Here is a 12,873-nt window from a genome sequence, read left to right on the forward strand (position 1 = left end):
GACAAAACATCAACTTTCCTTCTGATAGTAGTAATGGTCTTTACAACATTCATCATGGAAAAACACTACAACTTTCCTTCTGATAGTAGTAATGAAGTCTTTACAACATTCATCATGGACAAAACACTACAACTTTCCTTCTGATAGTAGTAATGAAGTCTTTACAACATTCATCATGGACAAAACACTACAACTTTCCTTCTGATAGTAGTAATGAAGTCTTTACAAACATTCATCATGGACAAAACACTACAACTCTCCTTCTGATAGTAGTAATGAAGCCTTTTACAACTGATACTGTCAGCTGGTTCCAGTCAGTGGTGTCTGTATGTTCTCATGATAAACTAACTCTAACTCTGTTGATGGAGGTCAAGGCTGCAGCGTCTAAAGAGAAGTACATGATAAACTGACTCTCTCTGTTGTGGAAACTTCACACCTCTCTGTTGCTGATACTGTTGGAGGTCAAGGCCGCAGTTGGTTACGAAAAGGGAAGGAGGGAGAGAGAATATAAGAGAAAGGAGAAGTAAAGAGATGGACTGACAGGGTTGTGGTTATTCACCGCAGCTGAAGAGAGCATCTTTTTCCATCCACCATGACGTTCTGATGAACAGGGTCACTAGGTAAAGAGAGAGGAGAGAGAGATGAGTGAGGGACAGAGGAGCTGATCCAGTCTACTACAGTGAAGACCTCCAACACTACAGGAACAGTTATAGACCCCAACAGGTCTCAGTGTTTAATGTGTAGTTAGATACATTTATACACCCAACAGGTCCCAGTGTTTAATGTGTAGTTGGATACATTTATACACCCCAACATACAGTCCAATTATAATGACTGATTCAACCAGGTGTTTGACTGGTGTTTTAAGTGTTTAGAACTCTGAATGTACATCACACAGAATACGTGCAGCTGAAGTCGGAAGTTCACATACACTTGAGCCAAAAATATTTAAACTCAGTTTTTCACAATTCCTGACATTTAATCGCAGTAAAATTCCCTGTCTTATGTCATTTAGGATCACCACTTTATTTGAAGAATGTGAAATATCCGAATAATAGTAGAGAGAATGATTAATTTCAGCTTGTATTTCTTTCATCAAATTCCCAGTGGGTCAGAAGTTTACATACACTCAATTAGTATTTGGTAGCATTGCCTTTAAATTGTTTAACTGGGTCAAATGTTTCGGGTAGCCTTCCACAAGCTTCCCACAATAAGTTGAGCTGGTGAAGGTAGGCCTGAAGGTAGGTCAGTAGTATGTTTAATTTTGTGACTTTGGGTCTTTTGCATCATGTTATACTGTTTAAATGTCAGCCATCAGACCAGAGCATCATGTTATACTGTTTAAATGTCAGCCACCAGGCATCATGTTATACTGTTTAAATGTCAGCCATCAGACCAGAGCATCATGTTATACTGTTTAAATGTCAGCCTCCAGAGCATCATGTTATACTGTTTAAATGTCAGCCATCAGACCAGAGCATCATGTTATACTGTTTAAATGTTATACTGTTTAAATGTCAGCCATCAGCCAGACATCATGTTATACTGACCAGAGCATCATGTTATACTGTTTAAATGTAATCATGTTATACTGTTTAAATGTCAGCCACCAGACCAGAGCATCATGATATACTGTTTAAATGTCAGCCACCAGACCAGAGCATCATGTTACACTGTTTAAATGTCAGCCACCAGACAGAGCATCATGTTATACTGTTTAAATCAGACACCAGAGCATCATGCTATACTGTTTAAATGTCAGCCACCAGACCAGAGCATCATGTTACACTGTTTAAATGTTATACTGTTTAAATGTCAGCCACCAGACCAGAGCATCATGTTATACTGTTTAAATGTCAGAGCATCATGCTATACTGTTTAAATGTCAGACCAGACCAGAGCATCATGTTACACTGTTTAAATGTCAGCCACCAGACCAGAGCATCATGTTATACTGGTTAAATGTCAGCCATCAGACCAGAGCATCATGTTATACTGTTTAAATGTCAGCCACCAGACCAGAGCATCATGTTATACTGTTTAAATGTCAGCCACCAGACAAGAGCATAATGTTATACTGTTTAAATGTCAGCCACCAGACCAGAGCATCATGTTATACTGTTTAAATGTCAGCCACCAGACCAGAGCATCATGTTATACTGTTTAAATGTCAGCCACCATAACCACAGCCATACTCTGAACCTTGTTATTACCAAGGGCTTTCTACTGGGCACAACCCATAACCACAGCCATACTCTGACCTAGTTATTACCAAGGGGCTTTCTACTGGGACCACCCATAACCACAGCCATACTCTGGACCTGGTTATTACCAAGGGGCTTTCTACTGGGCCCACCCATAACCACAGCCATACTCTGGACCTGGTTATTACCAAGGGGCATTCTACTGGGCCCACCCATAACCACGGCCATACTCTGGACCTGGTTATTACCAAGGGGTTTTTACTGGGCCCACCCATAACCACAGCAATACTCTGACCTGGTTATTACCAAGGGGTTTTCTACTGGGCCCACCCATAACCACAGCCATACTCTGGACCTGGTTATTACCAAGGGTTTTCTACTGGGTCCACCCATAACCACAGCCATACTCTGGACCTGGTTATTACCAAGGGGACTTTCTACTGGGCCCACCCATAACCACAGCCATACTCTGGACCTGGTTATTACCAATGGGTTTTCTACTGGGCCCACCCCATAACCACAGCCATACTCTGACCTGGATTTATTACCAAGGGGTTTTCTACTGGGCCCACCCATAACCACAGCCATACTCTGGACCTGGTTATTACCAAGGGGTTTTCTACTGGGCCCACCCATAACCACAGCCATACTCTGGACCTGGTTATTACCAAGGGGTTTTCTACTGGGCCCACCCATAACCACAGCCATACTCTGGACCTGGTTATTACCAAGGGGCTTTCTACTGGGCCCACCCATAACCACAGCCATACTCTGGACCTGGTTATTACCAAGGGGGCTTTCTACTGGGCCCACCCATAACCACAGCCATACTCTGGACCTGGTCATTACCAAGGGGTTTTCTACTGGGCCCACCCATAACCACAGCCATACTTAGACCTGGATTGCCACAGGGGTTTCTTGGGACCACCCATAACCACAGCCATACTCTGGACCTGGTTATTATCAAGGGGCTTTCTACTGGGTCCACCCATAACCACAGCCATACTCTGGACCTGGTTATTACCAAGGGGCTTTCTACTGGGTCCACCCATAACCACAGCCATACCCTGGACCTGGTTATTACCAAGGGGCTTTCTACAGGGCCCACCCATAACCACAGCCATACTCTGGACCTGGTTATTACCAAGGGGTTTTCTACTGGGCCCACCCCCATAACCACAGCCATACTCTGGACCTGGTTATTACCAAGGGGCTTTACTGGGCCCACCCATAACCACAGCCATACTCTGGACCTGGTTACTACCAAGGGGCTTTCTACTGGACCCACCCATAACCACAGCCATACTCTGGACCCGGTTATTACCAAGGGGCTTTCTACTGGGCACACCCATAACCACAGCCATACTCTGGACCTGGTTATTACCAAGGGGCATTCTACTGGGCCCACCCATAACCACAGCCATACTCTGGACCTGGTTATTACCAAGGGCTTTCTACTGGGCCCACCCATAACCACAGCCATACTTCTGACCTGGTTATTACCAAGGGGTTTCTACTGGGCCCACCCATAACCACAGCCATACTCTGACCTGGTTATTACCAAGGGGCTTTCTACTGGGCCCACCCATAACCACAGCCATACTCTGACCTGGTTATTACCAAGGGGCTTTCTACTGGGCCCACCCATAACCACAGCCATACTCTGGACCTGGTTATTACCAAGGGGCTTTCTACTGGGCCCACCCATAACCACAGCCATACTCTGGACCTGGTTATTACCAAGGGGCTTTCTACTGGGCCCACCCATAAACACAGCCATACTCTGACCTGGTTATTACCAAGGGGCTTTTCATATGGGCCCACCCATAACCACAGCCATACTATAGACCTGGTTATTACCAAGGGGCTTTCTACTGGGCCCACCCATAACCACAGCCATACTCTGGACCTGGTTATTACCAAGGGGTTTTCTACTGGGCCCACCATAACCACAGCCATACTCTGACCTGGTTATTACCTAGGGGCTTTGTCTGGGTCCACCCATAACCACAGCCATACTCTGACCTGGCATTAACATCTTCTATACTGGGCCCATGTGACCACAATAACTCCTGACCTGGTTATTACCAAAGGGGTTTTCTACTGGGCCCACCCATAACCACAGCCATTCTCTGGACCTGGTTATTACCAAGGGTTTCTATTGACATATCCTCTATTGTTGATGTTGCTTTATCTGATCATCACTGGGGATGTTTACCACCTTGTTGCTAGAACAAACATTAATTAAATAAAAACATTGTAAATGTAACTGTTTTCTTGTGTCGAAGGAGAGGCGGACCAAAACGTAGCGTGGTGGTTATTCATGGTTCTTTAATAAAGAAACTATACATGAATAGATTAACAAAACCAAAACAGCCCTATCTGGTGCAAACACAGAGACAGGAACAATCACCCACAAAACAACAAAACAGGCTACCTATCTGGTGCAAACACCTGCCTCTGATTGAGAACCATATCAGCCAAACACAGAAACAGACATACTTGACACACAACATAGAATGCCCCAGATCACACCCTGACCAAACAAACATAGAAACATACAAAGCAAAACTATGGTCAGGGTGTGACAGTAAATCAATTGCAAACATTGGTGCCATAGCTCCAGTAAAGTTGAAAAAGGTCACATCTAAATGGAGAGCCCCTTGGATGAGGAAACTAATCAATTAAAGATAAATTGCAGAATGGCAGAGGGAAAGTTGATGTCAACGTTGATCAACTTTGCATATATACATTGCCATTAGAAATAGCATCATATATAACATTGCCATTAGAAATGCCAGATGGGCTCATTTTACTCTTGATCACTAGTAATCAGAATAATTAGAGAGTGGTCTTCTCAACATTGATGGCCTGATAAATCCTACCTCCATCAAACCTATGTGAACTTTCCTCCATGTAAATGTGATGAGTTTACAGCATATTTCAGAGATAAGATTCAACATTAGACTGGGTATCAGTCAAGACCTGCTGAGAAGTTTGATGATATGTGTACTAGCCTACCATGCAAAGTCGCTGTGGAATTATTTACCCTGGAAAATTATATCACAATTTAAGCATTCTGGTTTTCATGCCCACCAAAGCACAGAGACAACCATAGTTAAAATGGTAACTTATCTTAGAACCAACAGAGATACCAAACAGTTCTCTGTTCTTGGATTTAAGTGCTGCACTCGACACTGTTGACTATGATGTCACATGTGGTGTTCCAAGGCTCCATTGTGGGTCCAGTACTGTCCAGTTAATATATGTTACCCCTTGGCAGGGTTATCAGAAAGCACAGCATTGATTTTAATTTTAGCTTCACGGATAAATTGTTAGACTGTATTAGTGATTTAAAAACTTGGATGGCTCACAACTTCCTCCAGCTAAAGCAAGACAAGACCAATGTAATCATTGTTGGAGCCAAAGCACAGAGAGAGAATCTGGCCGCACACTTGAAATCACAGGCAACAAAGATTAATCACCAGGTAAAAAACCTAGGTGTTATTTTAGATTCTGAACTCTTTAATCACACATTAGGAATGTGAACAACATAGCTTTTACTACCTGAGGAACATTACCAAGCTGTTTCTCTCTCAGGCTGATACAGAGAGACTCATCCATGCTTTTTTACAAGCAGGCTTGACTACTGTAATGCTCTCCTGTCTGGTCTAACCAAGAAAGCCTTTGGTGAACTACAAAACATACAGAATGCTGCACTGACCAAGACCAGACAGAGAACACATTAACCGGTTTGTCTCTGTACTGTAAACATACAGAATGCTGCAGGTACTGACCAAGACCAGACAGAGAAAGGTCTCTGTACTGTAAACATACAGAATGCTGCAGGATACTGACCAAGACCAGACAGAGAAAACATACAGAATGCTGCAGGATACTGACCAAGACCAGACAGAGAAACACATTACACCGGTTTTAAGGTCTCTGTACTGTAAACATACAGAATGCTGCAGGATACTGACCAAGACCAGACAGAGAACACATTACACCGGTTTTAAGGTCTCTGTACTGTAAACATACAGAATGCTGCAGGATACTGACCAAGACCAGACAGAGAACACATTACACAGGTCTCTGAGTAAACATACAGAATGCTGCAGGATACTGACAAGACCAGACAGAGAACACATTACACCGGTTTTAAAGGTCTCTGTACTGTAAACATACAGAATGCTGCAGGATACTGACCAAGACCAGACAGAGAACACATTACACCGGTTTTAAGGTCTCTGTACTGTAAACATACAGAATGCTGCAGGATACTGACCAAGACCAGACAGAGAACACATTACACCGGTTTTAAGGTCTCTGTACTGTAAACATACAGAATGCTGCAGGATACTGACCAAGACCAGACAGAGAACACATTACACCGGTTTTAAGGTCTCTGTACTGGCTGCCTGTGAGTTTTAGAATTCATTATAATATTAATTTTAATATTCTTCTTTTGGTATTTAAATCAATCCACGATTGTTCACCCCAATACATGTCAGACATGCTTTAAGTTATGTACCCAATAGGTCCCTCAGGTCCTCTGGCCTTCTAACTATCCCAAAGCCAAGGACCAAGAGGCATGGAGAGGCAGCCTTTTAACTATCCCAAAGCCTAGGACCAAGAGGCATGGAGAGGCAGCCTTTAGTTGTTATACCCCCAGCCTGTAGTTACTGTGCCCCCAGCCTCTAGTTACTGTGCCCCCAGCCTGTAGTTACTATGCCCCCAGCCTGTAGAATAGCCTGCCAGAGAACCTGAGGGGGCTGAAACTGTGGACATATTCAAAAGAGATCTTAAAACACATATTTTTGCTTAGCTTTTCCTCAGGGAGCTTTTTAGTAGCTCAGTTATTATTGTTATTATTTTGAACCACAATGTGTTGCATTCCATGTCTGAAATGTGCTGTATAAATGACGCTTGATTTAAATAGATTTGATTATCTATCTATCTTATCTATCTATCTATCTATCTATCTATCTATCTATCTATCTATCTATCTATCTATCTATCTATCTATCTATCTATCTATCTATCTATCTATCTATCTATCTATCTATCTATCTATCTATCTATCTATCTATCTATCTATCTATCTATCTATCTATCTCTCGCACAGACATGTAAAACCCACAACACAACCTCACAATGCTAAATGCTACAAGCTAGGCCTCCAGGTGTAGTGGCTTTTGTGTTTGACACTCAGATACAAAGTCTCTGGGTGTGAAAGTGAGACAAACAGACAAGTTCAGAAGAGATGGTACAACATGCTACATCATTGTTAACAAACACAACATGCTACATCATTCATAGCAAACACAACATGCTACATCATTCATAACAAACACAACATGCTACATCATTCATAACAAACACAACATGCTACATTCTTCATAACATAACATGATACATCATTCATAGCAAACACAATATGCTACATCATTCATAACACAATACGCTACATCATTCATAACACAACACGCTGCATCATATCAAACACAACATGCTACATCATTCATAACAAACACAACATGCTGCATCATTCATAGCATAACATGCTACATGCTACATCATTCATAACGATCACAACATGCTACATCATTCATAACACACCATGCTACATCATTCATAACAAACATGCTACATCATTCATAACACAACAGAACATGCTACATCATTCATAACAAACAGAACATGATACATCATTCATAACAAACATGCTACATCATTCATAACAAACAACATGCTACATCATTCATAACAAACACAACATGCTACATCATTCATAACACAACATGCTACATCATTCATAACAAACACAACATGCTACATCATTCATAACACAACATGCTACATCATTCATAACAAACAACATGCTACATCATTCATAACAAACACAACATACATCATTCATAACAAACAACATACATCATCAACATAACACAACATGCTACATCATTCATAACACAACATGCTACATCATTCATAACAAACAACATGCTACATCATTCACAAACACAACATGCTACATCATTCATAACAAACAACATACTATATCATTCACAACAAACACAACATGCTAAATAATTCATAACATACACAACGTTCTACATCATTCATAACACATAATGCTACATCATTGATAACAAACACCACATGCTACATTTCATAACAAACACAACATGCTACATCATTGATAATAAACACTTAATTTTGTAGTTAAGGTTGAAGTTAGGGTTAGTGTTGAAATTAGAGTTGAAGTTAGTTAGCTCAGTCTGTACATTAGGGTTAGTGATACAGTGATCTGGACCTACCTCAGTCTGTACATTAGGGTTAGTGATACAGTGATCTGGACCTACCTCAGTCTTTATATTAGGGTTAGTGATACAGTGATCTGGACCTACCTCAGTCTTTACATTAGGGTTAGGGTTTGTGATACAGTGATCTGGACCTACCTCAGTCTGTACATTAGGGTTAGGGTTTGTGATACAGTGATCTGGACCTACCTCAGTCTGTACATTAGGGTTAGTGATACAGTGATCTGGACCTACCTCAGCCTGTACATTAGGGTTAGTGATACAGTGATCTGGACCTACCTCAGTCTGTACATTAGGGTTAGTGATACAGTGATCTGGACCTACCTCAGTCTGTACATTAGGGTTAGTGATACAGTGATCTGGACCTACCTCAGTCTGTACATTAGGGTTAGTGATACAGTGATCTGGACCTACCTCAGTCTGTACGTTCAGTCCCAGGATCCAGATACAGCTCTACCTAAAGTTCACACAGATTACATTTGTTAAAATGGCAATATCTACCTTTTGAGTAACCCAACTAATCCACATAGAATTATGTTATAGATCTGTCAAACTGCTGTAAAGCCAATCTAAGTAGTAGTCTGTCTGTCTGTCTGTCTCTGTCTGTCTGTCTGTCTGTCTGTCTGTCTGTCTGTCTGTCTGTCTGTCTGTCTGTCTGTCTGTCTGTCTGTCTGTCTGTCTGTCTGTCTGTCTGTCTGTCTGTCTGTCTGTCTGTCTGTCTGTCTGTCTGTCTGTCTGTCTGTCTGTCTGTCTGTCTTCACTGCTGAGTAGACAGGGTCTGGAACGACCTACTGACCTGTATCTCTGTCTATCTGTCTTCTGAGTAGACAGGGTCTGTCTTCTGACCTGTATCTCTGTCTGTCTTCACCGCTGAGTAGACAGGGTCTGGAACGACCTTTTTGACCTGTATCTCTGTCTGTCTTCACTGCTGAGTAGACAGGGTCTGGAACGACCTTCTCTAATAGAAACACATAAACAGGTTACAACTAGTGACATGATAAAAACACGAGAAAAACATATTTACTTCAGAAAGACGACATTATTTAGGAAGTGTTGTTGGTTTCTCCTTCTTCCTACCTCTCCTCCTGTTGTGTTGTCTCTTCTCTGTGTGGTTGATGTCAGCATAGGTCACATCACCTGGACCAGATCCACCTGGAACTAAACACAGGAGAGAGAGAGGATATTAACAGACTGGACCAGATCCACCTGGAACTAAACACAGAGAGAGAGGATATTAACACAGACTGAACCAGATCCACCTGGAACTAAACACAGGAGAGAGGAGGATATTAACACAGACTGGACCAGATCCACCTGGAACTAAACACAGAAGAGAGGATATTAACACAGACTGAACCAGATCCACCTGGAACTAAACACAGAGAGAGAGAGGATATTAACACAGACTAGACCAGATGCACCTGGAACTAAACACAGGAGAGAGCACAGTCACATGAACACAGACTGGACCAGCTGAGCTGTATGTTGGAGTGTTATACAGTATTACAGTACAGTGCCTTGCGAAAGTATTCGGCCCCCTTGAACTTTGCGACCTTTTGCCACATTTCAGGCTTCAAACATAAAGATATAAAACTGTATTTTTTGTGAAGAATCAACAACAAGTGGGACACAATCATGAAGTGGAACGACATTTATTGGATATTTCAAACTTTTTAACAAATCAAAAACTGAAAAATTGGGCGTGCAAAATTATTCAGCCCCTTTACTTTCAGTGCAGCAAACTCTCTCCAGAAGTTCAGTGAGGATCTCTGAATGATCCAATGTTGACCTAAATGACTAATGATGATAAATACAATCCACCTGTGTGTAATCAAGTCTCCGTATAAATGCACCTGCACTCTGATAGTCTCAGAGGTCCGTTAAAAGCGCAGAGAGCATCATGAAGAACAAGGAACACACCAGGCAGGTCCGAGATACTGTTGTGAAGAAATTTAAAGCCGGATTTGGATACAAAAAGATTTCCCAAGCTTTAAACATCCCAAGGAGCACTGTGCAAGCGATAATATTGAAATGGAAGGAGTATCAGACCACTGCAAATCTACCAAGACCTGGCCGTCCCTCTAAACTTTCAGCTCATACAAGGAGAAGACTGATCAGAGATGCAGCCAAGAGGCCCATGATCACTCTGGATGAACTGCAGAGATCTACAGCTGAGGTGGGAGACTCTGTCCATAGGACAACAATCAGTCGTATATTGCACAAATCTGGCCTTTATGGAAGAGTGGCAAGAAGAAAGCCATTTCTTAAAGATAGTAACACAGCTCATCACCCTCAACACACCATCACCCTCAACACACCATCCCCACTGTCAAACATGGTGGTGGCAGCATCATGGTTTGGGCCTGCTTTTCTTCAGCAGGGACAGGGAAGATGGTTAAAATTGATGGGAAGATGGATGGAGCCAAATACAGGACCATTCTGGAAGAAAACCTGATGGAGTCTGCAAAAGACCTGAGACTGGGACGGAGATTTGTCTTCCAACAAGACAATGATCCAAAACATAAAACAAAATCGATTCGTGTTTGGACGTTTTGTTCATTAAACATGGATCGCAATCTACACGCTGCATTTTGGTCCGACTCTCCTTCACACCTACAAAACCGTTACAGAATCACCCACCACAACGGGACCAAGTGGCGTGTTAACAGGCAACAGCAACAGCGGGAGGAAATCCTAAACGGAGAAGGACCCTGGGCTCAGCCTGGAGAATATCGCCGCCCCAAAGAAGAACTGGAGGCGGCGAAAGCGGAGAGGCGCCGGTATGAGGAGGCAGCACGGCGACTCGGAAGGAAGCCTGAGAGTCAGCCCCAAAAATGTCTTGGGGGGGGGGCTCAGGGAGAGTGTGGCAGAGTCAGGAGTCAGACCTGAGCCAACTCTCCCTGTTTATCGTGAGGAGCCAAGGAGGAGACCAGAACCAGAGCCGGTGTTGGAGGTGAGCGAAGCAGAGACTGTGAAGGAGTTAATGGGGAAATTGGAGGAGAGAGAAATGAGGGAGTTGCTGTGTTGGTGCTTTTTGCATGGAATTCGCCCGACAGAACGTGTCGGGATTTGATGGCACCTGAGTTAGCGCTCCATACTCGTCCTGAGGTGCGTGTTAGTCGGCTGGTGAAGTTGGTGCCAGCCTCACGCACCAGGCCTCCTGTGCACATCCCTAGCCTTGCACGTCCTGTGCCAGCACTGCTCTCAAGATCTCCAGTACGCCTTCACGGTCTAGCCCATCCTGTGCCACCTCCACACCCCAGCCCTTTTGTAGCAGCTCCCCGCACCAGGCTTCCTGTGCGTGTTCTCGGTTCAGTACCACCAGTACCAGCACCACGCATCAGGCCTACAGTGCGCCTCGCCTCTCCAGCGCTGTCTGAGCCTTTCTCCTCTCCTGCGCTGCTGGAGTCTCCCGCCTGTTCAGCGCAGCCAGAGCCTACCTCCTCTACAGCGCTGTTGGAGTCTCCTGCCTGTTCAGCGCAGCCAGAGCTGCCAGCCTGCATGGAGCAGCCAGAGCTGTCGGTCTACATGGAGCAGCCAGAGCTGTCAGTCTGCATGAAGCAGCCAGAGCTGTCAGTCTGCATGAAGCAGCCAGAGCTGTCAGTCTGCATGGAGCAGCCAGAGCTGTCAGTCTGCAAGGAGCTGCCAGTCTGCAAGGAGCTGCCAGTCTGCAAGGAGCTGCCAGTCTGCACGGAGCTGCCAGTCTGCATGGAGCTGCCAGTCTGCAAGGAGCTGTCAGTCTGCAAGGAGCTGCCAGTCTGCAAGGTGCTGCCAGTCTGCAAGGAGCTGCCAGTCTGCACAGAGCTGTCAGTCTGCAAGGAGCTGTCAGTCTGCAAGGAGCTGTCAGTCTGCAAGAAGCTGCCAGTCTGCAAGGAGCTGCCAGTCTGCAAGGAGCTGCCAGTCTGCATGGAGCCACCAGAGCTGCCAGTCTGTAAGAAGCCGCCAGAGCTGTCAGCCTACATGGAGCAACCAGAGCCGCCAGTCAGCGTGGAGCAGCCAGAGCCGCCAGTCAGCATGGAGCAGCCAGATCTTTCAGTCTGTCCAGATCCGCCAGTCAGCCAGACTCTTCCAGATCTGCCAGTCAGCCAGACTCTTCCAGATCCGCTAGTCAGCCAGACTCTTCCAGATCTGCCAGTCAGCCAGACTCTTCCAGATCCGTCAGACAGCCAGACTCTTCCAGATCTGCCAGTCAGCCAGACTCTTCCAGATCAGCCAGTCAGCCAGACTCTTCCAGATCCGCCAGTCAGCCAGACTCTTCCAGATCTGCCAGTCAACCAGACTCTTCCAGATCCGCCAGTCAGCCAGACTCTTCCAGATCCGCCAGTCAGCCAGACTCTTCCAGA

General features: G+C 44.4%; 1 protein-coding gene across 8 annotated transcripts in view; it reads right to left on the reverse strand.

Annotated features, from left to right (window-relative positions):
• Positions 1-290: 290 nt before the first annotated feature.
• LOC112238992 (Fc receptor-like protein 5) overlaps positions 291-12,873 on the reverse strand; it is a 30,868-nt gene continuing 18,285 nt past the window's right edge. For 5 of the 8 annotated variants that reach the window (XR_006084215.1, XR_006084221.1, XR_006084220.1 and 2 more), the window contains 4 exons: positions 9,608-9,688; positions 9,435-9,488; positions 8,945-8,987; positions 291-616 (listed from right to left, as the gene is read on the reverse strand). The gene's annotated coding sequence lies outside the window, so the exon portion shown is untranslated. The other 3 variants (XR_006084216.1, XR_006084222.1, XR_006084217.1) reach the window with 3 other exon arrangements.

This window comes from Oncorhynchus tshawytscha, linkage group LG10 (genome assembly GCF_018296145.1).
Source record: "Oncorhynchus tshawytscha isolate Ot180627B linkage group LG10, Otsh_v2.0, whole genome shotgun sequence".
In the NCBI taxonomy this organism is placed as follows: Eukaryota; Metazoa; Chordata; class Actinopteri; order Salmoniformes; family Salmonidae; genus Oncorhynchus; species Oncorhynchus tshawytscha.